The 22,307-nt window shown below is 36.1% G+C and overlaps 1 protein-coding gene and 1 long non-coding RNA gene across 7 annotated transcripts in view; one reads left to right on the forward strand and one right to left on the reverse strand.

The window, feature by feature from the left end:
• The window catches only part of RTN1 (reticulon 1), a 266,323-nt gene that overhangs the window by 112,973 nt on the left and 131,043 nt on the right, over nt 1-22,307 (reverse strand). The gene's annotated exons all lie outside the window — the stretch shown is intronic.
• LOC140517802 (uncharacterized) lies at nt 7,275-13,072 on the forward strand. The gene is made up of 3 exons (XR_011971753.1): nt 7,275-7,345; nt 11,062-11,205; nt 12,856-13,072. It is a non-coding gene; the product is annotated as an uncharacterized lncRNA (long non-coding RNA).

A 22,307-nucleotide genomic window follows, 5' to 3' on the forward strand; every position in this document is an offset into this window, starting at 1 on the left:
AACATTTTATTTCTTTATTCTTCAATGGAATTGATTTATTTTGTGTGTTTTGCTTTTTAAAATGAACATTTTCTTCTAAAACTTGTTTTCCCTGTTCTTTACTACAGATGTTTGCTAAGTACAATTTAAATTGTGTATGATGTGTGCATGGGTCAACAGACTGGTCAGGTCATTAAATCAATTCCAATACAAGTTTGTTTTGCTGATTCAACTGATTTTCTGATTTGCCCTTCCATAAAAAAATAAACTGGCTATCTGTATAACCTGGCCTACATATGTTTGTTACAAATTACTGTCAAATACAAAACATATTTTCGATGACAAGAATATTAACTAACTCCAAGTCAACTTGAGCAGAAAAAGATATTTGCACATTTATCTTATTAAGAAGCCAAATTAACCAAAATATTAACTTATAATTTCTTGAAATAATTAATAATCAATTCCCTCAGAGATTGTTTACCCACTGTTTGCGAACTATTTTTCTCCATGTCTAACAGTAGACAATTTCCAAAATTACAAAGAACAACCCTAGACCCAAAGAAGAGATACAAGAAAACAACTCCCTCTCCTCTCTTCTTTTGAAGAGGTGAAAAACATTACATACAATGTCTGATTTTTGTATTATTGATTAGTTTTGCTGAATTTTTTCTCTTCTCCCTTTCTATTTAAACCAAATATTATAAGGTATGGTTCTTTGAGAAGGGCAAGGGGGAGAGTGACATGGGGAAATTTAGATGATGTAAAGCCAAAACTTGGCAATAAAATTTTATTTTTTACAAAGAATCAAGTTTATATGTTTATGCCTTGTTGCAAACTAAATATAGTTAATTTGAGAAAAGTTACAGGCTACTATTTCCACCAAAACTAATAAACAACTTTGGGAAATCTGTCTTTACACTTGTTCTGGGACAAAAAAAGATGTTTAATAATACTAAAGGGCATGGGAATGAAAGATCACCTGAGCTAATTTATAGAAATTAAGCCTTTGAAATCACAGTTCTTGACTAATCCTGGGAAACAAAAAGGAACAGGAAGGCCTTTGGAGATATTTTTCAATAATAGCTCACATCTTCATAGTTATATCACTTGATGAAAGGGCAAAGAATACAATATTCAGATGGGTTCATCTACAAATTCTTTCTTTTAAATATAGAGGAAGGCCTCTTGTAGACTGGATGGATCATCAATGAAAAATTTTTGGAACTGCATGGACAAGAATCACAGAGTTTCCAATATGTATTAAGGGAAGGAGGACCCACTGATTAGATAATTTGCCCACCTAGGTAACAAAATATAACCTAAAAAATCGCAATGTAATATTCATGCCATGAAAATTTGATGTAAATTTTAAAATATGATGCTGGACATTTTCATTATTGCCACTGGATGGCAACAAACATTAAATAGTGAATTGAGACAGTCAATATAGAAGCAACTCATTTGCTTTCCTCATTTTATTCTGCACGTTTTCATCTTAATATATGACAAATGAAATTCCCTGGAGATCACATGATCTCCGTTTGTAATGGAGTGAGAAATAACAGACTTGGATTTTGTATAACCAATTCTCCAGCCTTTCAACTCTGGGTAGGATTATTAAGAGATCCAGTTACCTTCTAGGACTCAGTTTTAGGGACATAATATTATACAGGCATAAGAATACCCTGATAGACATTTTTTACAATAGCATTAGTAATAAAAACTATAACGTTCTCATTATAAAAATCACCAAGTCCCCCTGTAATGTCCTTTGTTTGACCATATATTTGCTGAACCAATTGCCCTAGTAACATTGTTTTGATTAACAAGTTTTCCCAGAGTTAACTCATAATGTTTGGTGGGATGTTTGTATTCAAAAGAAAACATTTTATATTGAAGAGTACTTCCTAGGAAAGAAAATCACCTTTCTAAGCAGTCCATTCTACACAGTACTATTCATTAGGAAGTTTTTCCCCACCATCTATTATAAATTGGACTCTCTACAGAAACCACCAACTGCTCCTGGCTCTGTAGTCAAAAAGAACTTCTTATGGCAGAAATTAAAATGCTAGAAGACATCTACAATTCCCTCTGACCCCCAAAGACTTCCCTTCTCCAGGCTAAACATTCCCAGTTCTTACAACAAATATAAGATAAACTTAAGGCCCTTCACATCCTGGTTGCCCTGCTTTGCATATTCTCCAGCTTATCAATGTTCTTTCAAATTCTGGTGCCCAAAACACAATATTCTAAATGACTTTTAAACAATGCTAGAACTTCCCTATTCCTGGAAGGTATGGCTTTCTTAATACAGTTCAAGATCATATGGGTAGTTTTAACTGACACATGACATTATTGACTCATATCAAGCTTTTAGTCTATTAAAACTCCAAATCTCTTTCAGAACTAATGTTTAAACATATCTTCCTTATTTCTGAAGAATTTTGAATACAAATGCAGATATTTTTCCATATTGAATTTTATGTTACATCCAGCCCAATATAGTAAGTTATCGAGATCCTTTTTGAACAAACCCAACTCTGTCATCAAATATGGTAGTTATTCATTTCAGTTTTGGGTCATCTGGCATTTTGGTCTTGTCATCTATACCTTTAGCCAAATAACTGATTAAAACTGCTAAGCTGAGCATACATCCCTGGAGTAGCCCACTGGGGACATCCTGCCCTATTGGCTTTGATGCATTAAGAACTACTCTTCGAATCTGCCTCTAATTAGTTCTGATTCCATCAGATGATTTTATCATCCAATCTACATCACTCCATCTTCTCCACAAAAATAGTATGAGACACTTTATTAAAAAGTGTAACTAAAATCTAGGTAATCATAGCCATAACATCCCCCCAATCAATTTGCTTAGTAATCCCATGAAGAAAAGGAAATGAGGTTAGTCTGGCATGACCTGCTCTTGATAAAGAATCACCGCTTCCCCTTCTCGATGTTTTCCAATACTTTTTTATCCATTATAGAATTTTCCCAGAGGCAAAGCAAATTGTCTCTTGGCTATTTTCTGCCCAGACATCCCATTAGAGTACTTAGCCATCCTATTCCAGTATTTAGCCCAGTGCTAGGTGCATTGTAGTCATTTCATAAATGCTTGTTAATTTGACTTATTGCTTTATGCTTCTGTCTTGAATCAAGGCTTCCCTCCCCGATAATATCTCTGCTTTAGTTCCTTGGACATTGTTTATTACCCTGTCAACAATCCATTTCTCTGCACTACAAAAATGCAACTAATGAAATTCATCAGATACTATTTCACTACTTTGTGACCTGACGTTTCCCATGTTTGACAATTGAATCTATTCTCTTATCCTAAGACTAACTGTAGCCCAAGACAAAGCTGATTTCTCCTAAGAAGAGTCAGCCGTTGACCCCCAACCCCTTGTCCTAACCAAATGGCTCAGGATATTGCCCTCTCCCCACACACCTGGTTGGAATGCACTGAGCTTTCTATTAAAACATGGCACCCTAAGGCAAGCACCAAGCAATAGTGGGCAATTGGATTCTTACCCATTCCCTTGCAAGCCAGAGGTTATGAGAGGAAAGACGCTTTCTGGAGCATCCTTGCAAAAAGTCAACTGTAAGTAATAGTTCCCACTTCTTGACCTTTCTCCCTACTATTCAAAGGATAGGAAGAGTGCAGATAATTTACATTTGCATTGAATTTTCACCTTCACATAGACAACAGGACCTTTCACACTGGATGTATAGGACCTCAGATAAGGAGGTTAAAGTGTGAAAGTGCCATTACTAATGAAGGAGCATCAAGCTATGGTATCCTTCACCGATCTAAATGTTATTTTAGAGGGGCATATACATCTAGGATTTTACAGTTGGGAGGGTCCTTTGGGGACCATCTGGGTCAGTCACTCAATAGGCATGTATTAAACATCTACTATTAGTGCTGAGTCAATTCTCTTTATAAATATAAGGGAAATGGGACAGATTATATCTGCAACGAGGTGGCATAGGTGTTCAAATCTGGCCTCAGACACTAGCTGTGTGACTCTGGGCAAGTTACTTAACTCTGTTTGCCTCAGCTTCTTCATCTGTAAAATGAGTTAGAGAAGAAACTGGCAAATCTAGTCTCTTGTCCTAAGACTAATTGGAACACTCAGAATTTGTAAATGGTGAAAAATTACTGGGAATCAAAAATGAGTTTTACCTCAGGCCTAGAATTGTCTCAACTACTGACCTGTTTTCATCTCTGAAGGAGGATTCTTTGTTTTTGTAAGGATGAGGGAAGGATTAATGAATTGAAACTGCTTGAATTCTTTCACCTCTGTCACTGGTAATGAATGGCTCCTATTATGGCACTGGGAGTGAGGTGGCTGTTTCCAGATGGGACAAGGCTAGAAGGGGATACTAATGAGATCTCTGAGGCACCATGGGCTAAGGAGTGGGGGTGGGACTAGACCTTCTTACTAGTGTATTCCTAAAACATGTTTCAGTCTTGGAATGAATCTTAGTTGCTTGTTTCTTAGAGGGTAAAATAAGGAATAGGAGGGTAAAGGGAAAATATAACAGGGATATGATAAAAAGAGAGGTTGAAAAGGACAATAGGGAGTAAAAAATAAGATGGAGAAAAATTCACAAATAGTAATTATAACTTTAAATATGAATGGGATAAACTCACCCATAAAATGGAAATAGCAGAATGAATTTAAAATAAGAATCCAACAATATGTTGTTTACAGAATAAAGGGACTGACCTACCTGTTTCTATTCTATCTGCAGTTAACCATACACTCTTTATTAAAAATCCAGGTTATCTCTTCTTCCCTAGCCCACTGTTGAATAGAAAGTACAGCTTGTTCTCTACTCTCCATCCCTAAAACAAAAACATAAACTTATGGAGGTTTGACAAAATTCTCCCCACCTCACTTTTCCCTTTTCCTCTTCCTCTCATTTCTAAAGGCAATAATTATCCATTGAAGAATCTATTTAACATTGGGAAGCAAAAAAATCCCTGATTTTCCTCTACCAGTCTTTTTCATGGAGCCCAGGGGGGTGGGAAGAACCAAGACACACAGAAGCAATAAATAGTGGGTATTAGGAAACACAAAGGACTGAAGTAAGATATATCTCTAGTTCAGAGGAAAACCAGACAAATTTCATCTCCGAACTGGATGAGATGAGAGGATCCTTAAGATGATGAGCAAGATGTGTATGAAGATGCTGCTTAAAGAACCCCCCCCAAAAAAACCAAAAACCCACAAACAAACAAAACTTTGATACTACTTTGGAAAGGCAAGTGGGGCAAAGAGGTTTTATTCTTCCTTTTTCCCACATCCCTACTTTTCTTATTTCTGACAACTCAGTTCTGTGCCAACACTAGGATGAAGTGTGAAGAAAAACCCAATAGTTGAGGTCTCAAGCGACAGTTGTGAAAACACAGAAATAGGGAAGGAAATCCTAAGTTGAATAAACAAGACAGAGAAGAGGAATTCCCACTCAAAGGCTCAATTATGAGTTTGAGGCAGCCTGCCTAGGCAAACCAGACTATGAAGGGAATTTAATAAATTCTCAGGGAATTAAATGAAAGTGAATTGACATTTCTTCCTGTCTTTTAGGCATTTAGATTATCCCAGAAAGATGAAAAATATTATTTTAAAAAGACTTGCAAGGAAGAACTCCCCAAACCTTTCATTGTTAGGAAAAATAAATCTATAGAGAAATTAAATGATTTTTAAATATTTTAATCTCAAAACTAGTTCTTCTTGTTTTATGCTCAATACAACTGGAAAATGATGTTGAGAAAATTAATCAAGTCAGATACTTAACAAGTGTTTATTGGACACCACTATGATACACCCAGAATCCTACAGGATACAAACCACCATCACTCTAGTCTCTGATGAAAAAGTAGTTTTTCTTTTTTTTGCCAAGAGCAACCTCTTTATGTACACCGTTGAATCCTTTATTTTCCTGTCTCCAGATAATTGTCTGCACTTTCATCTCCACTCTAATTTTCTATCTCTTTCCCTGCTAAATACAAACATATCTATGTTTTCCCAATCCTTGCAAAGCCCTCACTTGATCCATCCATCCCAGTAGCTATAACCCCTGTGTCTTTCCTCCCCTTGTATGAATGGATGGATCAAGTGAGGTATATGAAAGCCATCTTCTAATTCACTTTTAATATTCTACAATCTGGCTGCCAATCTCATCATTCAACTGAAACTTCCAATGATATCTTAATTGCCAAACTTAATGGCCTTTTTTCAATATTCATCCTTCTAAACATGTGGAGCACTCAACAATGTTGATCACCTTATCCTCATGGATAATCTTTCCTCTCTCTTAGTTCTTCTCCTGTGTGTGACCACTACTCAGTCTCTTTTGCTGAATCTATGTCATGCTTACTAACTGTGGACATACCCCCAAGTCTCTGTCCTGGACCTCTTCTCTTTGACCCTTATAACATATCACTTGAATATATCATCAACTTTCATGGGTTCTATTAATTTCTTTGCAGATAATTCCCAGATCTATAAACCTAGTACTATATACATACCCCTAGTCTCTCTCTCTCTGGAGCTCTGGTTCCACGTCAATAGTTATCTTTTGGACATCTGAACTGAATGTCTGGTAGACATTACAAAATTAGCATGTCCAAACAGGATTCACCTTTACCCCTAATGTCTTCCCTCTTTCAGGTTTCCATACTTTTATTGAGGTCATCACCATCACCACCACCCAGGCTTATAATTTCAATTTCATTCTCAACTCACATTGCCAATGTTCTCAAATCTTGTCCTTTCTACCTTCTCTTCATCTCTTGCACTTGTTATTTTCTCTCCACTCACACAGTCCCTTCCCTAATACAAGTTCCTCATCATCCCTCTCTCTGCAATAGAAGATTATGTCAATTAGTCTTCTAATTATTCTCCCTGGTTCATACCTTGGTCTCTGTTCCAATTCATGTACCACATGGATGCCAAAGTGATTAATGTAGGTCTGACCATATCACTCATTCTCCACCCCTGCTCAATAAAAATCCAATTGAGTCCCTATTACCTCTAGGATCAAATTTAAAATCTTTTGTTCAGTATTTAAAGTTCCTCACAACCTTGTCCCTGTCTATCTTTTCAGTCTTTCTATATTCTACTTCCCTTCACAAACTCTATGATCCAACCATACTGCTATACTTGCATCACTCACAAAGGACAGCTACATCTTTTATTTCTATGCCATTTCACTGGCTGATCCCCATTCCGAGAATGTTCTTTCCTTACTTCTGATTCTAAGAATCCCTAGTCTTCTTTCAGATTCAGTTCAAACGCAAACTTCTGCAGGAGATCATTCCCTACCTCCTAGATGACCCCTATGCATATATCATGTATGTACCTAGGTATTCATATTTATGTCTCACATTAAAATCTAAACCCCTCAAGGGCAAAGACTGTTTTTACCTTTCTTTGTATTTCCATTGCTTTCACACAGTGCCAGGTATATAGTATGTTCTTTAATAGATGTTTGTTGATTGATTAAAGCATAAAGTATCTTTGACATGACTTTTCATCTATTTTAAGAGGGGATTAAGAGTCTTATTGAGTTGTCCCTATGCATTCTTCTTTAGATGAAATAATACCAATAGTTTCAACTTTAACTCTTAGGTTTGGTTTTGTCTTATTCCAAAATACTTTAATCACCTTTGTTGCTACCCTCTGATTTCTCACCACATTCATCACATCTGTTTTTATATGTAGAGCTCATTTCTGCAATCAGCACTAGGCTCACAATCTGACTAAATTATATCCTCATTTATTAGAGATGACAAATTACTCCCTCTTTCTAGCCTCCAGATACTGATGCCAGAAGGAAATGATTTTCCACACCCATGCTAGATATTTCAGGATACAGACTGAGGTAATCTGAATAAATTGGTCCAGCTTCTCAGGGAAGATAGAGGGTCAGAGGAGAAGACTGGGGATGGAGATACAATTAGCAATAAAAAGGGACATGCCCTCTGTTGAATGATGGAAGAGACAAGCTATGATGATGCACTTTAAGTTGAAATGGAATTCAGGGGAAGCTAGGTGGTACAGTGGATACAGCACCAGTGCAGGAGTCAAGAGGACCTGAGTTCAAATCTCACCTCAGACACTTGACACTCACTAGCTGTGTGACCTTGGGCAAGTCACTTAACCCCAATTATCTCATTCTCGGTCATCTCCAGTCATCCTGATGAATATCTGGTCACTGGATTCAGATGGCTCTGGAGGAGAAGTGAGTCTGGTGACCTGCACAGCCCTCCCTCCTTCAAAACAAAGCCAAGTGCAAGTCATGTCACCATTTCTCTGATGGCATGGTCTTCTTTGGCAACAAAAGACAAACACACATAAATGGAATTCAAGGCAGATATTCACTTGAAATGTAAAAGATGAAATGGTACCTGTAGCCCTCAAGAGACCTCCCATATGAAACTGGCACTCTGGGCATCATAAGTGAAAGAAAAGCTAACAGATTTTCAAAGAAGCATGGAGATATTTTAGCCTAAAAACACTTTTGGACATTAATTCCTGACTTGTGGTTAAGATGGCATTATAAAAAGTAGTAGAGAAACTCAGCTCTCCCACATCTGCTCCAGAAAATATCTAAAAGAGCATCAGTAAGATAGGTGAAAAACAACACCAAAGAGAAACAGTAATAGGCTCCATTATCCAGTCCAGCATTGCATGAGAAGATGGCCAAAAGTCTCCAATCACTCAAAGAAGGTTTGTGACTGGAAAAGTAGAAGCCAGTGATACCAGATTAAACGGCCTAAAGCATGGAGGCAGGAAGAGTGCCCAAAGAAGGGGCTTGCTATGAGGTCTTGATTGTAGATGCATTTCACAAGGATAGAAGCCCAGGAGGAGGGTGAGAGGTTCTGAGGATGAAGATATTCCAGTGTTTAAAGAAAGTAAATATGGGCAATCAGGACCTGAAGCCAATAGAATTCTAGCCTAGCCTATTGGAACAACAGTGGAAGAAGGAGCAAACCTAAGGATACTGGGCAAAGTAATATGTAGAGCTACACTAAGAAATGAGACTAACTCAATGATACAGCAAAGCACTGGGGAATTCTTCAAGAGGTCTGGGACCTGGCATGATCTCCTGTATCCAAAGGCCACAGGAGGGGACAGAGCCAACTCCTTGTTGGGGAGATTGTACAAGGAGAAACAAAACAGCCAAGGTGTCCACTTTGGGAAGCTGGGAGAGGAGGAAGAAGCCTGAGACTTTAGTAGAGGGTGAGATTTGCTATTAGTCAAGAACATTAACATCAAGAACAGTTAGTAGTAATGGCAGCATCTCAAAAAGCAAAAAGAGTCTAAGGATAACAATCATATTAATGAATTGGATACACAAGTAAAAAACTAGAAAATGCAATTTAAAACCCCAAGTAAACAACAAATTAGATATTATGAAAAACAAGGAAGAGAGAAAATTCAAAATGAAAACCCCCAGTGATAAAAAAAAATTGGAACTAATTAGATAATTAGATAATTTGGGATCATAAAAGAAGAAAACCAAATTGTTAACATAAAAAAAATTCACAGTAGATGAAGAAAAACAAAACAAATCAAACATCTGACAACAAATTAAAAGATATTTATAAAATGTGCGTGTGTGAGTGTTTGTCCTTTATTGCTGAAGAAGACCGTGCCATCAGAGACATGATGACATAACTTGCACTTCACTATTTTGAGTAAGGGAGGGCTGTGCAGGTCACCAGCTTCACTTCTCCTCCAGAGCCATCTGAATCCAGTGACCTGATATTCTTCAGGATGACTGGAAATGACCCAGGATGAGGCAATTGGGGTTAAGTGATTTGTCCAAGGTCACACAGCTAGTGAGTGTCAAGTGTCTGAGGTGAGATTTGAGCTCAGGTCCTCCTGACTCCTGCCCTGGTCCTCTATCCACCGCACCACCTAGCTGCCCCTATTAAAATATAAAATTCTTAAATTAATAGAAAAATAAAGAATTTAAACAATTGAGTCTTAGAAATAGAAACTGAATAACTTTTAAAGAACTCTCAAAAGAAAAAAATTCAATACCCATAGTATTTATGAGTAAATTCTATCAAACCTTTAAAGAAAAATTAATTTAAACATTACATAAATGTTTTGCAAAAATGGGGAAAGAGAAGATCATACCAGACTCCTTCTCTGAGAAAAATATGGTCCTAGTTTCTCAACCTCAGAGAAACAAAGGAGAGAAAGAAAACTATAGACCAATATTTCTAATGAACACCAAGGCAAATTACTTAATGAGATATTAACAAAGAGCCTACTGAAACATGAAAATGATGAAAATAATTACATATGATGACTGGTTAAATCTATACTAGCAAATCAGGCTTTATTAATATTAGGAAAGCAATACACATGATGAACAAAATAACAACAAAAAATATAAAATCACATAATTATATGAATAGATGCTGAAAAGATTTTGACAAAGTAAAGAACACATATAAAAAACATAAGAATAAATGAACAGCTTCTTAATTTCATAAGTAGTATCTTTCTAAATTCAAGAGCTAACATGATCTATAGTGGAGAAATATAGAGTTATTGTCAATAAAATCAGGGCTAAAGCAAGGAGGTTTATTGCTAACACTATATAATTATCATTTTCTATCATCCTAGAAATGCTACCCACAGAAATAAGACAATAAATACAAATTGAGGGAGTAAGCATAAGCAAAGAAGAAACAGAAGCTTTTTTCATATAGCATGATAGTTTAATTAGAGAACCTTAGAAAACTGAAAGAACTTCAGTAAAGTAACAGGTTATAAAATAAACCTACCAAAATCATCCACCTTTCAACATTTTACCAACAAAACATAGCAAGCAGGTGGAAGAAAAATTTCCTTCAAAATTACCACTAAATGTGTAAAATGCCCAGGAATTCATCTAACAAAATACTCATAGGAGCTATACGAATACAACTTCAAAACCTTTTCTTTAAACAAAAAAAAGACCAACAAAAAATTAAACAGCAATTAACTGTTCAGGGCTGGACTGTGCCAATGTAATAAAAATGATAATATCATCTATATTAATTTACAGAGTCAATGCCAGGACAATCCAACTGCCAAAGAACGATTGTAACAAAATTCATCTGGAGGAACAAAAGGTCAAGAATTTCCGAAGAAAAATTGGAAGAAAAAAAAGCAGTAAGGAAGAAAGCCTTAACAGATCTCAAACTACAAAGTAATAACTATCCCAAACTATTTAGTGCTGATTAAAAAATTGTAAATTTTATCTTTGCAATAGATTTGATACACAAAACTCAAAAGCAAACAAATATAATAGTATAATGTTGAATAAATTCAAGTACCCTTGACTTCTTGGGTAAAGACTCACTATTTAACAAAAGCTGCTGGAAAAATTGGAAAGAAGTTTGGCAAATGCTGGGTTTGGCCCAAATGACTTTAAATGGATAAATAATCTAAATATAAAAGGCTATATCATAAAAAAATTAGAGGAGTAGGAAAGAGAAAAGAGAAAGAAAACTTCACAATTAGGGATAGATGAAGGGTTCTTGATAAAACAAGGAATAGAAAAGATCACAGGAGAGAAAATGAACTATTATGACACAAATTAAATCTATGCAATTAGAAATAGCATAGAAGCCAATTAACTGAGGAGACAAGTTTTTACAGCAAACTTGTCTATAAAAGTCCAATAACTAAGATCCATAAGGACATGATTCGAATATATAAAAATTAAAGAAATACAAACAATTTCAAAATAAATGTTTAGAAGAGATGAACAGAAGATTCTCAAAAAAAGTGAGCCATCACTAGCCACATAAAAATACTTCAAATCACTAATAAAAAGAGCTGCAGATTAAACAAACTATGCTTCTGCTTCACATCCCTCAGACTGAGAAATATGACAGAAAAAGAAAAATTGTCATTGTTGGAGGGGATGTGATAAGATAGGCACACTAATGAACTTTTGGTGGAACTGAGAAATTAGGCCAGCCATTCTGAAAAGTAATTTGGAAATATACCCCAAAATTCACTAAATTGTGGATACTCTTTGACCCAGTGATTCAGCTACTGAGCATATAGCCAGAAGAACTCAAAGAGGAAAGTTACCCATTTATACTAAAATATTAATAACAGCTTCTTTGGGTTATAGGAAAGAACTTTGAGGTGGGCATTAATTAAGGAATAGCTAAACAAACTAAGATATAGGAATATAATAGAATATTATTATACAGTAAGAAATAAGAAAAGGGGCAGATTCAAAGAAACCCTGGAAGATGTGTATGGATTCTACAAAGAAGAGAGCAGAACTAGGAGAACTGTTCATACAATGATGACAACGTAAAAGAAAACAACTTTGAAAGACTTCAGAATTCTAATCAATACGATGACCAACCATGACTTCAGAAGACCAATGATAAATTGCATTTCTTTACAAAGAAGTCATAAAGGTGTACTATGTACTAGAAGTGTAGAATGAATCATATATCTTCAGATACAGCCAATGTGTTCATTTGTTTTAACTATGCTTACCTGTTACAAAAGAGAGATTTTCTAGTGGGGGATAGGTTATGGAAGTCAAAGCAGGGATGGTAATAGTGATACAAAAGAGAAAAAACATTAATTACACTTTTTAAGTGAAAATAAAAAAGCAGAAGGAAGTTCTGTTGGAGACAAATAAGTAGATGTTTTGGAATTATCATAGTGCATTTGTTATATACTTAAAAAAACCATAAGATAGATATCTTAATAATAAAATAATTCACAGTTTCATATGCAATTTTATGTCTCTCTTTATATGTGGAAATGATCAGGTGGACTGATATCTGTCAAGTTCCTAATAATACCAAAATATTTTTTTAATTAGAATTGCAGGTTACTGGGAAGAGGAAGTCAAAAGATCATCATTTTTGTGCTACTGGAAGAATCAAGAAATATCTGATTTCTTGACTATGGTTCCTTTGCCTCAAAATCGTGGTGGATAGGACATATCCCTTCCTCCCTCTCCTCTCTCTCCTTTCTTTCTCTCCCCATCCTGCAAGCTGGACTGTCCTATATATCTTGTGCCTGATTAAAACCAAAGAAAATCCAGTGATCATCTTATATTTGTCTGGTGTGGTTAATGTCAGCAGTGAGCAGTGCATTATGAGGAGATTTTGATCCTTTTGTGGAGACACATTCCTGCTTCTGTATGGACTGAGGTGTAAGAATGGAGGATTGGACAGTGACCTCATAAGTAAGCACAAGCTTATATTAATAAGAAAACATAAAATTTTAAAAAAATGTATCTCTACCTATTTATATATTTTACGTCTATTTATAGATACATTTATTGTTGAACAGTCGTTTTCAGTTGTGTCTGACTCTTCATGACTCCAGTTGGCGTTTTTTTGACAAGAACACTGGAGTGGTTTGTCATTTCCTTCTCCAGTACATTTTACAGATAAGGAAACTGAGGCAAACAGGGTTAAATGACTTCTTCAGGGTCACATAGGTACTAAGTATCTGAGGTCTAATATGAACTCAGGTCTTCCTGACTCTAGATCTAGCACTCTATCCACTGCACCACCTAGCTGCCCTTATATCTATGTATCTATATACTTATATATGTAGAAATTTATTTATATCTATCTATATATACTTATATATGTGTACAGATAGAAGACAGTTGGATAGATAGATAAGACAGACAGATAGATAGATAGATGTATAGAGAAATATATTCCTAGAGATATGCTCTTGAAACAAATCTAAATTCAGCCCAGGAAAGACATCCATAAGATATTTGTACTTCATAGACCTTTACCTTGTACTCACAGTCATGGAAAACAAATCCCTTAAATATGTTACAAATTGGGACATCCTTTGGAATTAACTTTTAAAGATTATTTTTCTTCTTTTCCTCTCACATATTATCTTTTGTTACTGGAATTTATGTTTTTAATGCTTTTTTCAAGTCCATTTTAATGTTACCTCATGACTTGGATTTTTGTGTTGTGAGCTTTTGTTGATCCTAGCTGAAAGGAATTTCGTCTCATTCACTTTTCTTGTACTCATGTCTCAGCTACTCAATTTTATTCATTGTGTTTATTCAGTGACTTTTTCCTTATTATGACATTTTAAATCCTCCTTTTGTTTTTGTCTTGTTCCATATTTTGCCTTCTTTTGCTGCCAGTGAGATTTTCTCTTCTCCATTCTGAAATTTATTTTATTCTCTCTCTCCCTCTCCCCTACTTTGAGAAAGCTATTGCTCTAGTTCCTTTCTTTAATTTTTTCCATTTTTGTACTAAAAGGTTATCAACTGCAACTTTTTTCAGTTTTTATTCCAAGAATGTCCTTTTTATTTCCAAATTTGTCTTTAGCTTCATAGAAACAATCTTTCCCCTCCAACCTGTCCCCTGCTAAAATGAAAATATTGCTACATATACAAAATGTTTTATTGACACTATGAATTGATGCCCTATATTGACGAGGCATAGAGTTTATGTTTCTTGGAATACATGCAAATGTTTCTGATTTGACACATGCTGTTTGCATTGTTATTTACTATATACTGGTACATGAGTAAGATATTGTAATGGCTTTTCATGATCCGTAATTTACTGATGCTGCACTGACGTCAATTTGCAAATTTGTTTACTGTTTTTATACCTTTTATTAGTTTCTTACGTCCTTGTTGTGCTATTGTGGCAGAATGCTACATTTACTAATTAAGTTAACATTATCAGTTTTTAAACATGACTTAAATATAGAGCAATCCTTTAAAAACATGGGTGATGGAATGATTGAAATGAGTTGTCATTTAGGAAGTGTTGAAAGTTCCCTAATATTAGGAAATAAAATAATAAATATATTAGGAGAAGAATTAAGAGAAATATGAAAGACTTGGAAGAATGTAATGCATGGTAATACAAAACCAAGAGAAGATGTTCAGGTAGTGTACTATAAATTACTTGACCCATTTGATCAATCAAACATTCCTGATATGCTGACAGTAGAATAGAGTACCAGCAACTAGTCTGTGGGCTAGCCCCTGAGGAGGAGGAACTACTTAAAAAGACAATTCTCTTTGAAAACAAGAAGCAAGAAGATGATGCTGAAGGACTGAGTTTCTTGAAGTTTTTAGTTTCTTGAAGATACCTGGCCTTTGAGACAGTGAGTAAAGCTGGTGCTGTTCAATGAAGAGTTTTGTCAGATGGTGACTAATTCTATGCCTGATACCAAGAAGCAAAGAAAACCTTCTCTCAGATAAACTGAGATTCACATTTCAGTCTAAAAATGGAAAGGCCCTTCCCCTATTGGTAAGGTTAAGGTCAGAGATCCTGTACTGTAGAGATACTTCAGATCCAAATTAGAAATCTTTTCTGGACAGGAACCATGACTCCCAGGAGAATGCTCCTCGGAATCTTGGATTAGCCAGACGTCAGATCCACTACAGCATTGTCATGCGCTATAGTCAGAAAAGAGAATATAGACAAAAAAGTCTGAAAGGAGCAGTGCTTGCTTTTGGGCAGGACCTAAAGGCCACCCAACCTGGAATTACATGGCAAGCATTTGCCTAAAAATGAAATATGATGCTGTTAAAACTCCAAAGGAAGCATATGCTACATTTATGTATTGTATTGTTCAGCAAAAAAGAAGAGGCTTCTAGCTTTAAATTCAGAGTGGATTCTTAATTATAAAGACTAAGACAGAGTAGCATAGCAAAACTGAGAAAAATGATTATGTTCACAATAAAATAAGCAAAGATCTGAGAGACAGCCCTGAGCTATACCTGCACATCGCAGGTCTTAAGTTATAACTATCGCTTCACACAGCCAAAGTTAGGTCAATACTAATTAAAGACTGGATGATCACAGTACCTCTGCAAAGAAGGGCTCCCCCTCAGTTGGCCCAGGAACATCTTCTCAGGTGTGGGCTCTGAACTAAAATAAGAGGGCCGTACTGAGGGTATACATTCAAAGGCTGAAGTCCAAATAAGATTAGGTGAAAAATGAAACATTAGGCAAAACTGTTCTCCTTGGAAAGGTCAAGGATTGAGGGAATCTAGGCCATTATGGCCTAATACAAACACATCACCATCAGGCCATGACCAAATAAGTAGACTTACCTTATGACTACAATTTTAAATTATATAGATGATATAATTTTGGATGCATTATTGAAAAGAATGAAGCTTCAGTCCTGCTAAATTAGCACCAGGAAAAGGTGACAGGCATAGGGAATGGGTCATTTTTCACCTCAGTGACAATAAGAATGACTTCATTTTTCAATTTCTTGTGGTTTATTCCCGGGGTGGGAAACCTGCAGCCTTGAGGCCACATGTGGCCTTCTAAGTCCTTGGGTGTGGACATTTGACTGAGTCCAAGTTTTACAGAACAAATCCCCTTAATAAATAGATTTGTTCTGTAAAACTTGGACTCAGTCAAATGGTTGCGCTCAAGAACTTAGAAGGCCAGTGGCCTCAAGGCTGCAGATTCCGGACTCGTGGTCTATTCCAATTATACTTATAAGGCCTTGAACACAGAAGACAATAAAAACTGAGGAAACAGTAGTCTGGAGGTAAACAACTAATTATCAGGGTGGAGAGGGAGATTTGGAAGGACTGGATAAAGTGTGTTGGGAGTAAATGTGATAAGTAACAGATTCAGGTGGAGGCAGAAGAGATAAGTATTTATTTTCTGAATTATCAGCTTGTTTGTTTATCTTTTGAGAAATCTTCTGTCACTTCTATGTTTTTTTATTTAAAATCTCATTTTCTTTTGTCAAAGTCCCCCTACTTCTTTAGAAAAATTCTCTATCATATATTTCAAATTCTCTAGCCTATTTGTCTTCATTAATTCTGCTTTGAGAGCTCTGATTTATGACCTAACTTCCATCTTAATACCTTATTTTAAAAGCATAGGAAGGGATTATACAGTGGATTAATTTAGGGTAGAGAGATGGGAAGGGAAGAATTTCAGTAGCAGATTACCTGGAGTGGAGAAGGAGAAGATTGGCATAGATTCCCGGCTAGCTCCTGGATAAAAAGATCAGCAATACCAAGAACCAAATAAAAGAAGTCACAAACCAAAGAGCAGCGTCAGTGTAAGAGCTAGGTAAATGTACGGTCAGTGACAGGTCTCTAAGGCATAAACATCTTTTGATCAGACAGTGTACTGTGGTTGTCACGTTTCTCTGAAACCCAAAAGAATCCATCTCACTTAGCATGAACAAGAACTGTATGGTTGATGAATCTATACTAGGGAGGTAAAGACAGGGACTTGGGGAATCCCTACTACCATGTTCAACACATTGAGTAAAACATGAGAAGAGTGGAATGAATGCTGGATTTACAGTCAGAGGAATCTGAGTTTGAATCCTGACTATGTTTGCTACCAATGTTACCTTAGGCAAGTCATTTAATATCTCTGGGCCTATACCCAAAAACATTGCACCAGATGATCTCTAAGGTCCCTTCCAAGTCTACATCTAAGGACTATGAACTATGAAAATATCCTGCAAAATGGTCAGATTTATGTGAAAAGACCAGCACTTGGTAATACACAGTGATAATCTACTATGAAAATGAGCTAAGCTATTTTCCCTTTTTTGTTCATAGGAGTGCAAGAAGGATGGCTTGTGAGTGTGCCTACTCCATTTATAACTTAAAACTGTAGTTTTAATAGTAGTGAACAATTTTTTATAAAAAGGCAATGAAAACTTCAGTATAAAGAATATAGTATATGCCTTATCCTGGCAAATAGGCACACTTATCTTATTGTTACAATTTTAAATTATATAGTCTATATATGTTGGAGTCATTATTTAAAAGAATGAAGTTTCAGTCTTGCATCAGGAAAAGGTGGCAGGCATAGGGAAGGAGTCATTCTTGACCCCAGTGACAATAAGAATAACTTCATTTTTAATTCCTTGTGGGTTTATTCCAGGGGTGAGGAAACCTGTAGCCTCAAGATCACATACGGCCTTCTAGGTCCTTGGGGGTGGCCATTTTCAAATTTTATAAAACAAATCATCTTACTAAGGGGATCGTTGGAACATATGTTTAGAACATATTTTCTGAAGAATGGCTGTATCACTTGTTGGAAACATAAAACATGCTATCCTTTGAAATGGTAAGACCGCTGGACCAGGAGTTGGAACCTGGGTTCCTATTCCTCCTCTAATGCTTATTTGCTGTGTGAGGTATATGGGGTACTCAGCAGGACTATGTGAGGGCTTGCCAAGCCCTTGCCAAGCAGAGGGGCTAAACCAGGTTGCGGGTAACGTAAAGAGCTTAAGTCTGTTGGTGAATTAGGGCTGTGTCTGTCCAGCATATGAAGATTTTCCCTGGCAGAATGGATAGATGACAACAATTTGTTCCAAAAGCCATAACGGAAGACCAAGCAGGTTCTGTGGAGCTCTTTGAGTTTGATCAGACATTGAAGAACATCCACTGCATCCCAGGTCACCTCCAGTTGTTCTAACTGTTTCCTTGCCACTGGACTTCAATGACTCAGGAAGAGTAAGGTTGATGATATGTGCAACTCTGCCTCACTGAAATTTAATTCACAAGCAAGTCAAGACTCGTCATGTCACTGATCCTCTTCAAAAACGAAAGACAAATAACAACTGTTGGTAATCTTAGCTATATCACCAGGCCTATAGAGAAAACCTTTCCTGGGTGTTTTGACCTGCAAGAGCCATCATGCTCCTCTAGGTCGAACCCTTGAGAACCTAGCTTTACCTCCACACTACAATGTGGCAAAGGAATAGGACTTTAGTGAGGGTGTAAAAGAGCTTGCCTGGATAATATATTCCATGTGCACTGATTTTAATCCAAACACCTTGACACCAAAAAAAAATGTGTCTCTACCTTTGGTTGTTTAAAAATATAGTACTTATGTGATCAGCAAGATGGTGGAGCAGCTGTTTTCCACAAATGTCTCCAAACTAAAAACCACCCAAATGAAGTGAATATGAGCCAATTATAGAGCAACAAAAGCTGAATCCACAGGATAACAAGCCAAGTACACCACCCAAGGTAAAAGCCTCTCAAATAACATTGGAGAAAAATATTTAAAGCACTCACTCATCAAATGCAACCCCAGACTTTGCTGTTTGCCAAGAGCTTCTTTTTAAAACTAAGATATTAGGATGGAATTTAAGTCAGACATCAGTGCTTCTAAATCAAAATTAATGAAGACAAACAGGAAACTAAGAACACTTGATGGAATATTTTTCTGAGGGGGGGGTAGTCCTAAAAAAGGAAATCATAGATTTATAACTTAAAAAATAGAGAAATGGCAGAGAAGTGTTGTTATAATGGCATATGTGTTGGTAAATCAGAAAACATGAATATTGAATTGCAAAAATATGTAGATGGATGGATAGATAGATAGTTTAAAAACTTCCCAAAACAATTGATGCATACAACAAAATGCTGATCAATAGAATACACAGTGACTGCCAGAGAAAAATCCTATGCTTGAAAACCCAAATCTATACTGGCTACACTTCACAATTCCTATACCAATCAACTAATTTGCAAGCAACTAGGAGAAAGGCTATCAGCTATGAAGAAACGTAATTTTGAACTCAATGTCTTTCAGGCCTCCAAGGACTGAATATATCCCCCAAAAAACTCCCCTACCAAACACTCCTCTTTGGAATTTCCCCATTTCTGTTGAGAACATCATCATTTCACACACCCAGATTTGTAACATCAAAGCTATCATCCTCAATACCTCACTTTCACACATCTATATACCTCATGATTTTCCAGATCCCGTCATTTCTAACTCCCCAGTATCAGTCACAATGTATTTTTCTTATAAATCATTTATCACTCTATTAATACTACAGTAGTGTCCTTGGTGTCCTTGTCTTTAGACAACTAAAGTCCATCCTCCATATTAATTGTCAAAATCATTTTTGCCTAAAGCATAATTTTAACCATGTGACCTCCCTACTCAATTAAATCCAAGTGGTCGCCTATTACTAATTTTGGAATCAAATACAATTCCTGGATTTGGCTTTTAAAACCCTTCATCACTTGTCCCCTACCAGTCTTATTTTCTCATCTCCATGTGGATGTTAAGCCAGACAAACTGGTCTTCTTGCTGCTTTCATACATGACACTCCATATTTCACCTTTGTCATTTTGCACTAGGCATCCTCCATGCCTGGCATACATTCCCTCCTCACCTTCTTCTTTCAAAATCCTTACTTTTATGCACAGATCAGCACCTTTGATATAATTCCTTTCCTAATCCCCTCCAGCGTCAAATGAGTTCCGAAATCACTTTGTCATTTTGTATCACACACACACACACACACACACACACACACACACACATACACACACATATATGTACCTATGGTCTCCCCTGATTAAACCAGACATTCCCTTGTGCACAAGGGCTGTTCAACTCTCTCTTTGCATCACCATGCCTATGTATATGTATAACACTATGCCTAGTATAATGACTAACATGTAGCAGGTGTTTAATAATATTTGCTGATTTGTTGACTAAATAATCAAGACAATTCCTTAGCATCACAAACTGAAAAATGGAATATGTTATTTCAAAATATAAAAGACCTTAACTTTGGAACCCAAGAAAACAATGATGCAAAACAGTCTAATCATAAATGAACAATGATATACCTTCTGCTAAGAAAACAACCATTTGAAACATTCTTGAAAAACAATCCAGTGATAAATAAAACTTGTGAAAACTGCAAATAACAGAAATATAAGAAAGGTAACTAAATACAATGATCAGAAAAATATTAAGTAATGAAAACATTTATTTCATGCTTACAGACCACTATAAATAAAAAAGGACTGGACTTGGAGATAAAAGAAAAAATCCAGTTAAGAAACATGAAGAGAAAAAAAAAGAGCTAAAGTTATAAAGACTTAAGGGTCTCTGAAGGGAAGAGGGGAGAGTTCGATGAATGTTCCATGGAATAAACACCATGCTCTCTCTAGTGAGTCTAGATATTTAGGAAAGGAAAAACAGGGTAGGAAATCTTTGGAGGAGAAAGGAAGCAAGTTAAAAAAGGAAATCTAGAGAAGACCTTACTAGATGAAGGGATAATAATTTCTATAATCTCTTACAAGATTGAAGGGTTATAAAAGAGTGTTCAGAACATTTATTAAGTTCTTACTATGTGCCAGTCAGTAGGTTAAAACTCAGTGTAGAGGGAAAGACCAGAATAAGTGTATGGGATCATGAGACTCGCCCCAGAAGAGGAAACACAAGGGCACCACCGCAAAAGATTTCTTTGGTGTTGAGCAGGTATAGATCTATGTCTGTGATAAGAAATAGGGATATTATGCTTTAAAATTTTATTTATAAATTTTTAAATTAATTTATATTCATGATTGATACCTTATATTTTATATCACAATTATTTAAGAACATATTCCTCCCTCTCCCAGCCCAGTGACCCTTACCCTTTAACATTTGAAATGAAAGAGGGGAAAAGTTTGGCAAAACCAACCAACATCCTCAGAATATCAGACAACATAGGAAATATTCCACTCCATAGTCTTTCTACCTCTGCAATAGAGGAAGAAGGTTTTTTCAGCTCTTCTCTGAGTCCAAGCATGGTCTTCATGATTATACAATATGTAAGTTAATTCTATGTTCTTTTCATTAGATATTTTTGGTAATTACTGGGCATATTTTCCCTAGTTTTGCCTGCTTTTCTCTGCATCAGTTCATATACCTTCCCATGAATACTTCCACAAATCCTTCCTTTTTATTATTTCTTAATGTGCTGTACCACAATCTGTTTAGCCATTACCTAATTAATGGGCTATCTTAGCTCATTTTGGTTGTCCCTGAACTCTCTACTATACCTATGTGGTTCCACAAGAAACAGATTTGGCATTGCTTGCAATTTTTATGTTCAATGTTTTAACAATAATAGAATGATAAAAAATAATAATTTGTAGATTGCTTTAACATTCGTGAAATACTCTACAAATATTGTCACATTTTATCCTCACAACAACCCTAGAATATAGTTACTGTTATCCCCATTTTACAGATGAGGAAACTGTGGCAGAGAAGTTCAGTGACTTGCCTAAGACCACACAGCTGGTATGCGTCTGAGGCTAGATGTAAACTCATATTCCTGACTCCAGGTCTAGTATTCAATACACCGTACCACTTAGCTGCCTCTAATTTGGCACAGCTATTAAATGGCACCGTTGAAACCTGACCTCACATTTGTCTGATTCCTAGATCAGTGTTCTTTCTGTTCTTTACAATGCTGCCTTGAGGTACCAAGCCAGGAGGATGAGAACACTTCATTCATATAGCT

The sequence above is a fragment of the Notamacropus eugenii genome, chromosome 1 (assembly GCF_028372415.1).
Source record: "Notamacropus eugenii isolate mMacEug1 chromosome 1, mMacEug1.pri_v2, whole genome shotgun sequence".
NCBI lineage: Eukaryota > Metazoa > Chordata > Mammalia > Diprotodontia > Macropodidae > Notamacropus > Notamacropus eugenii.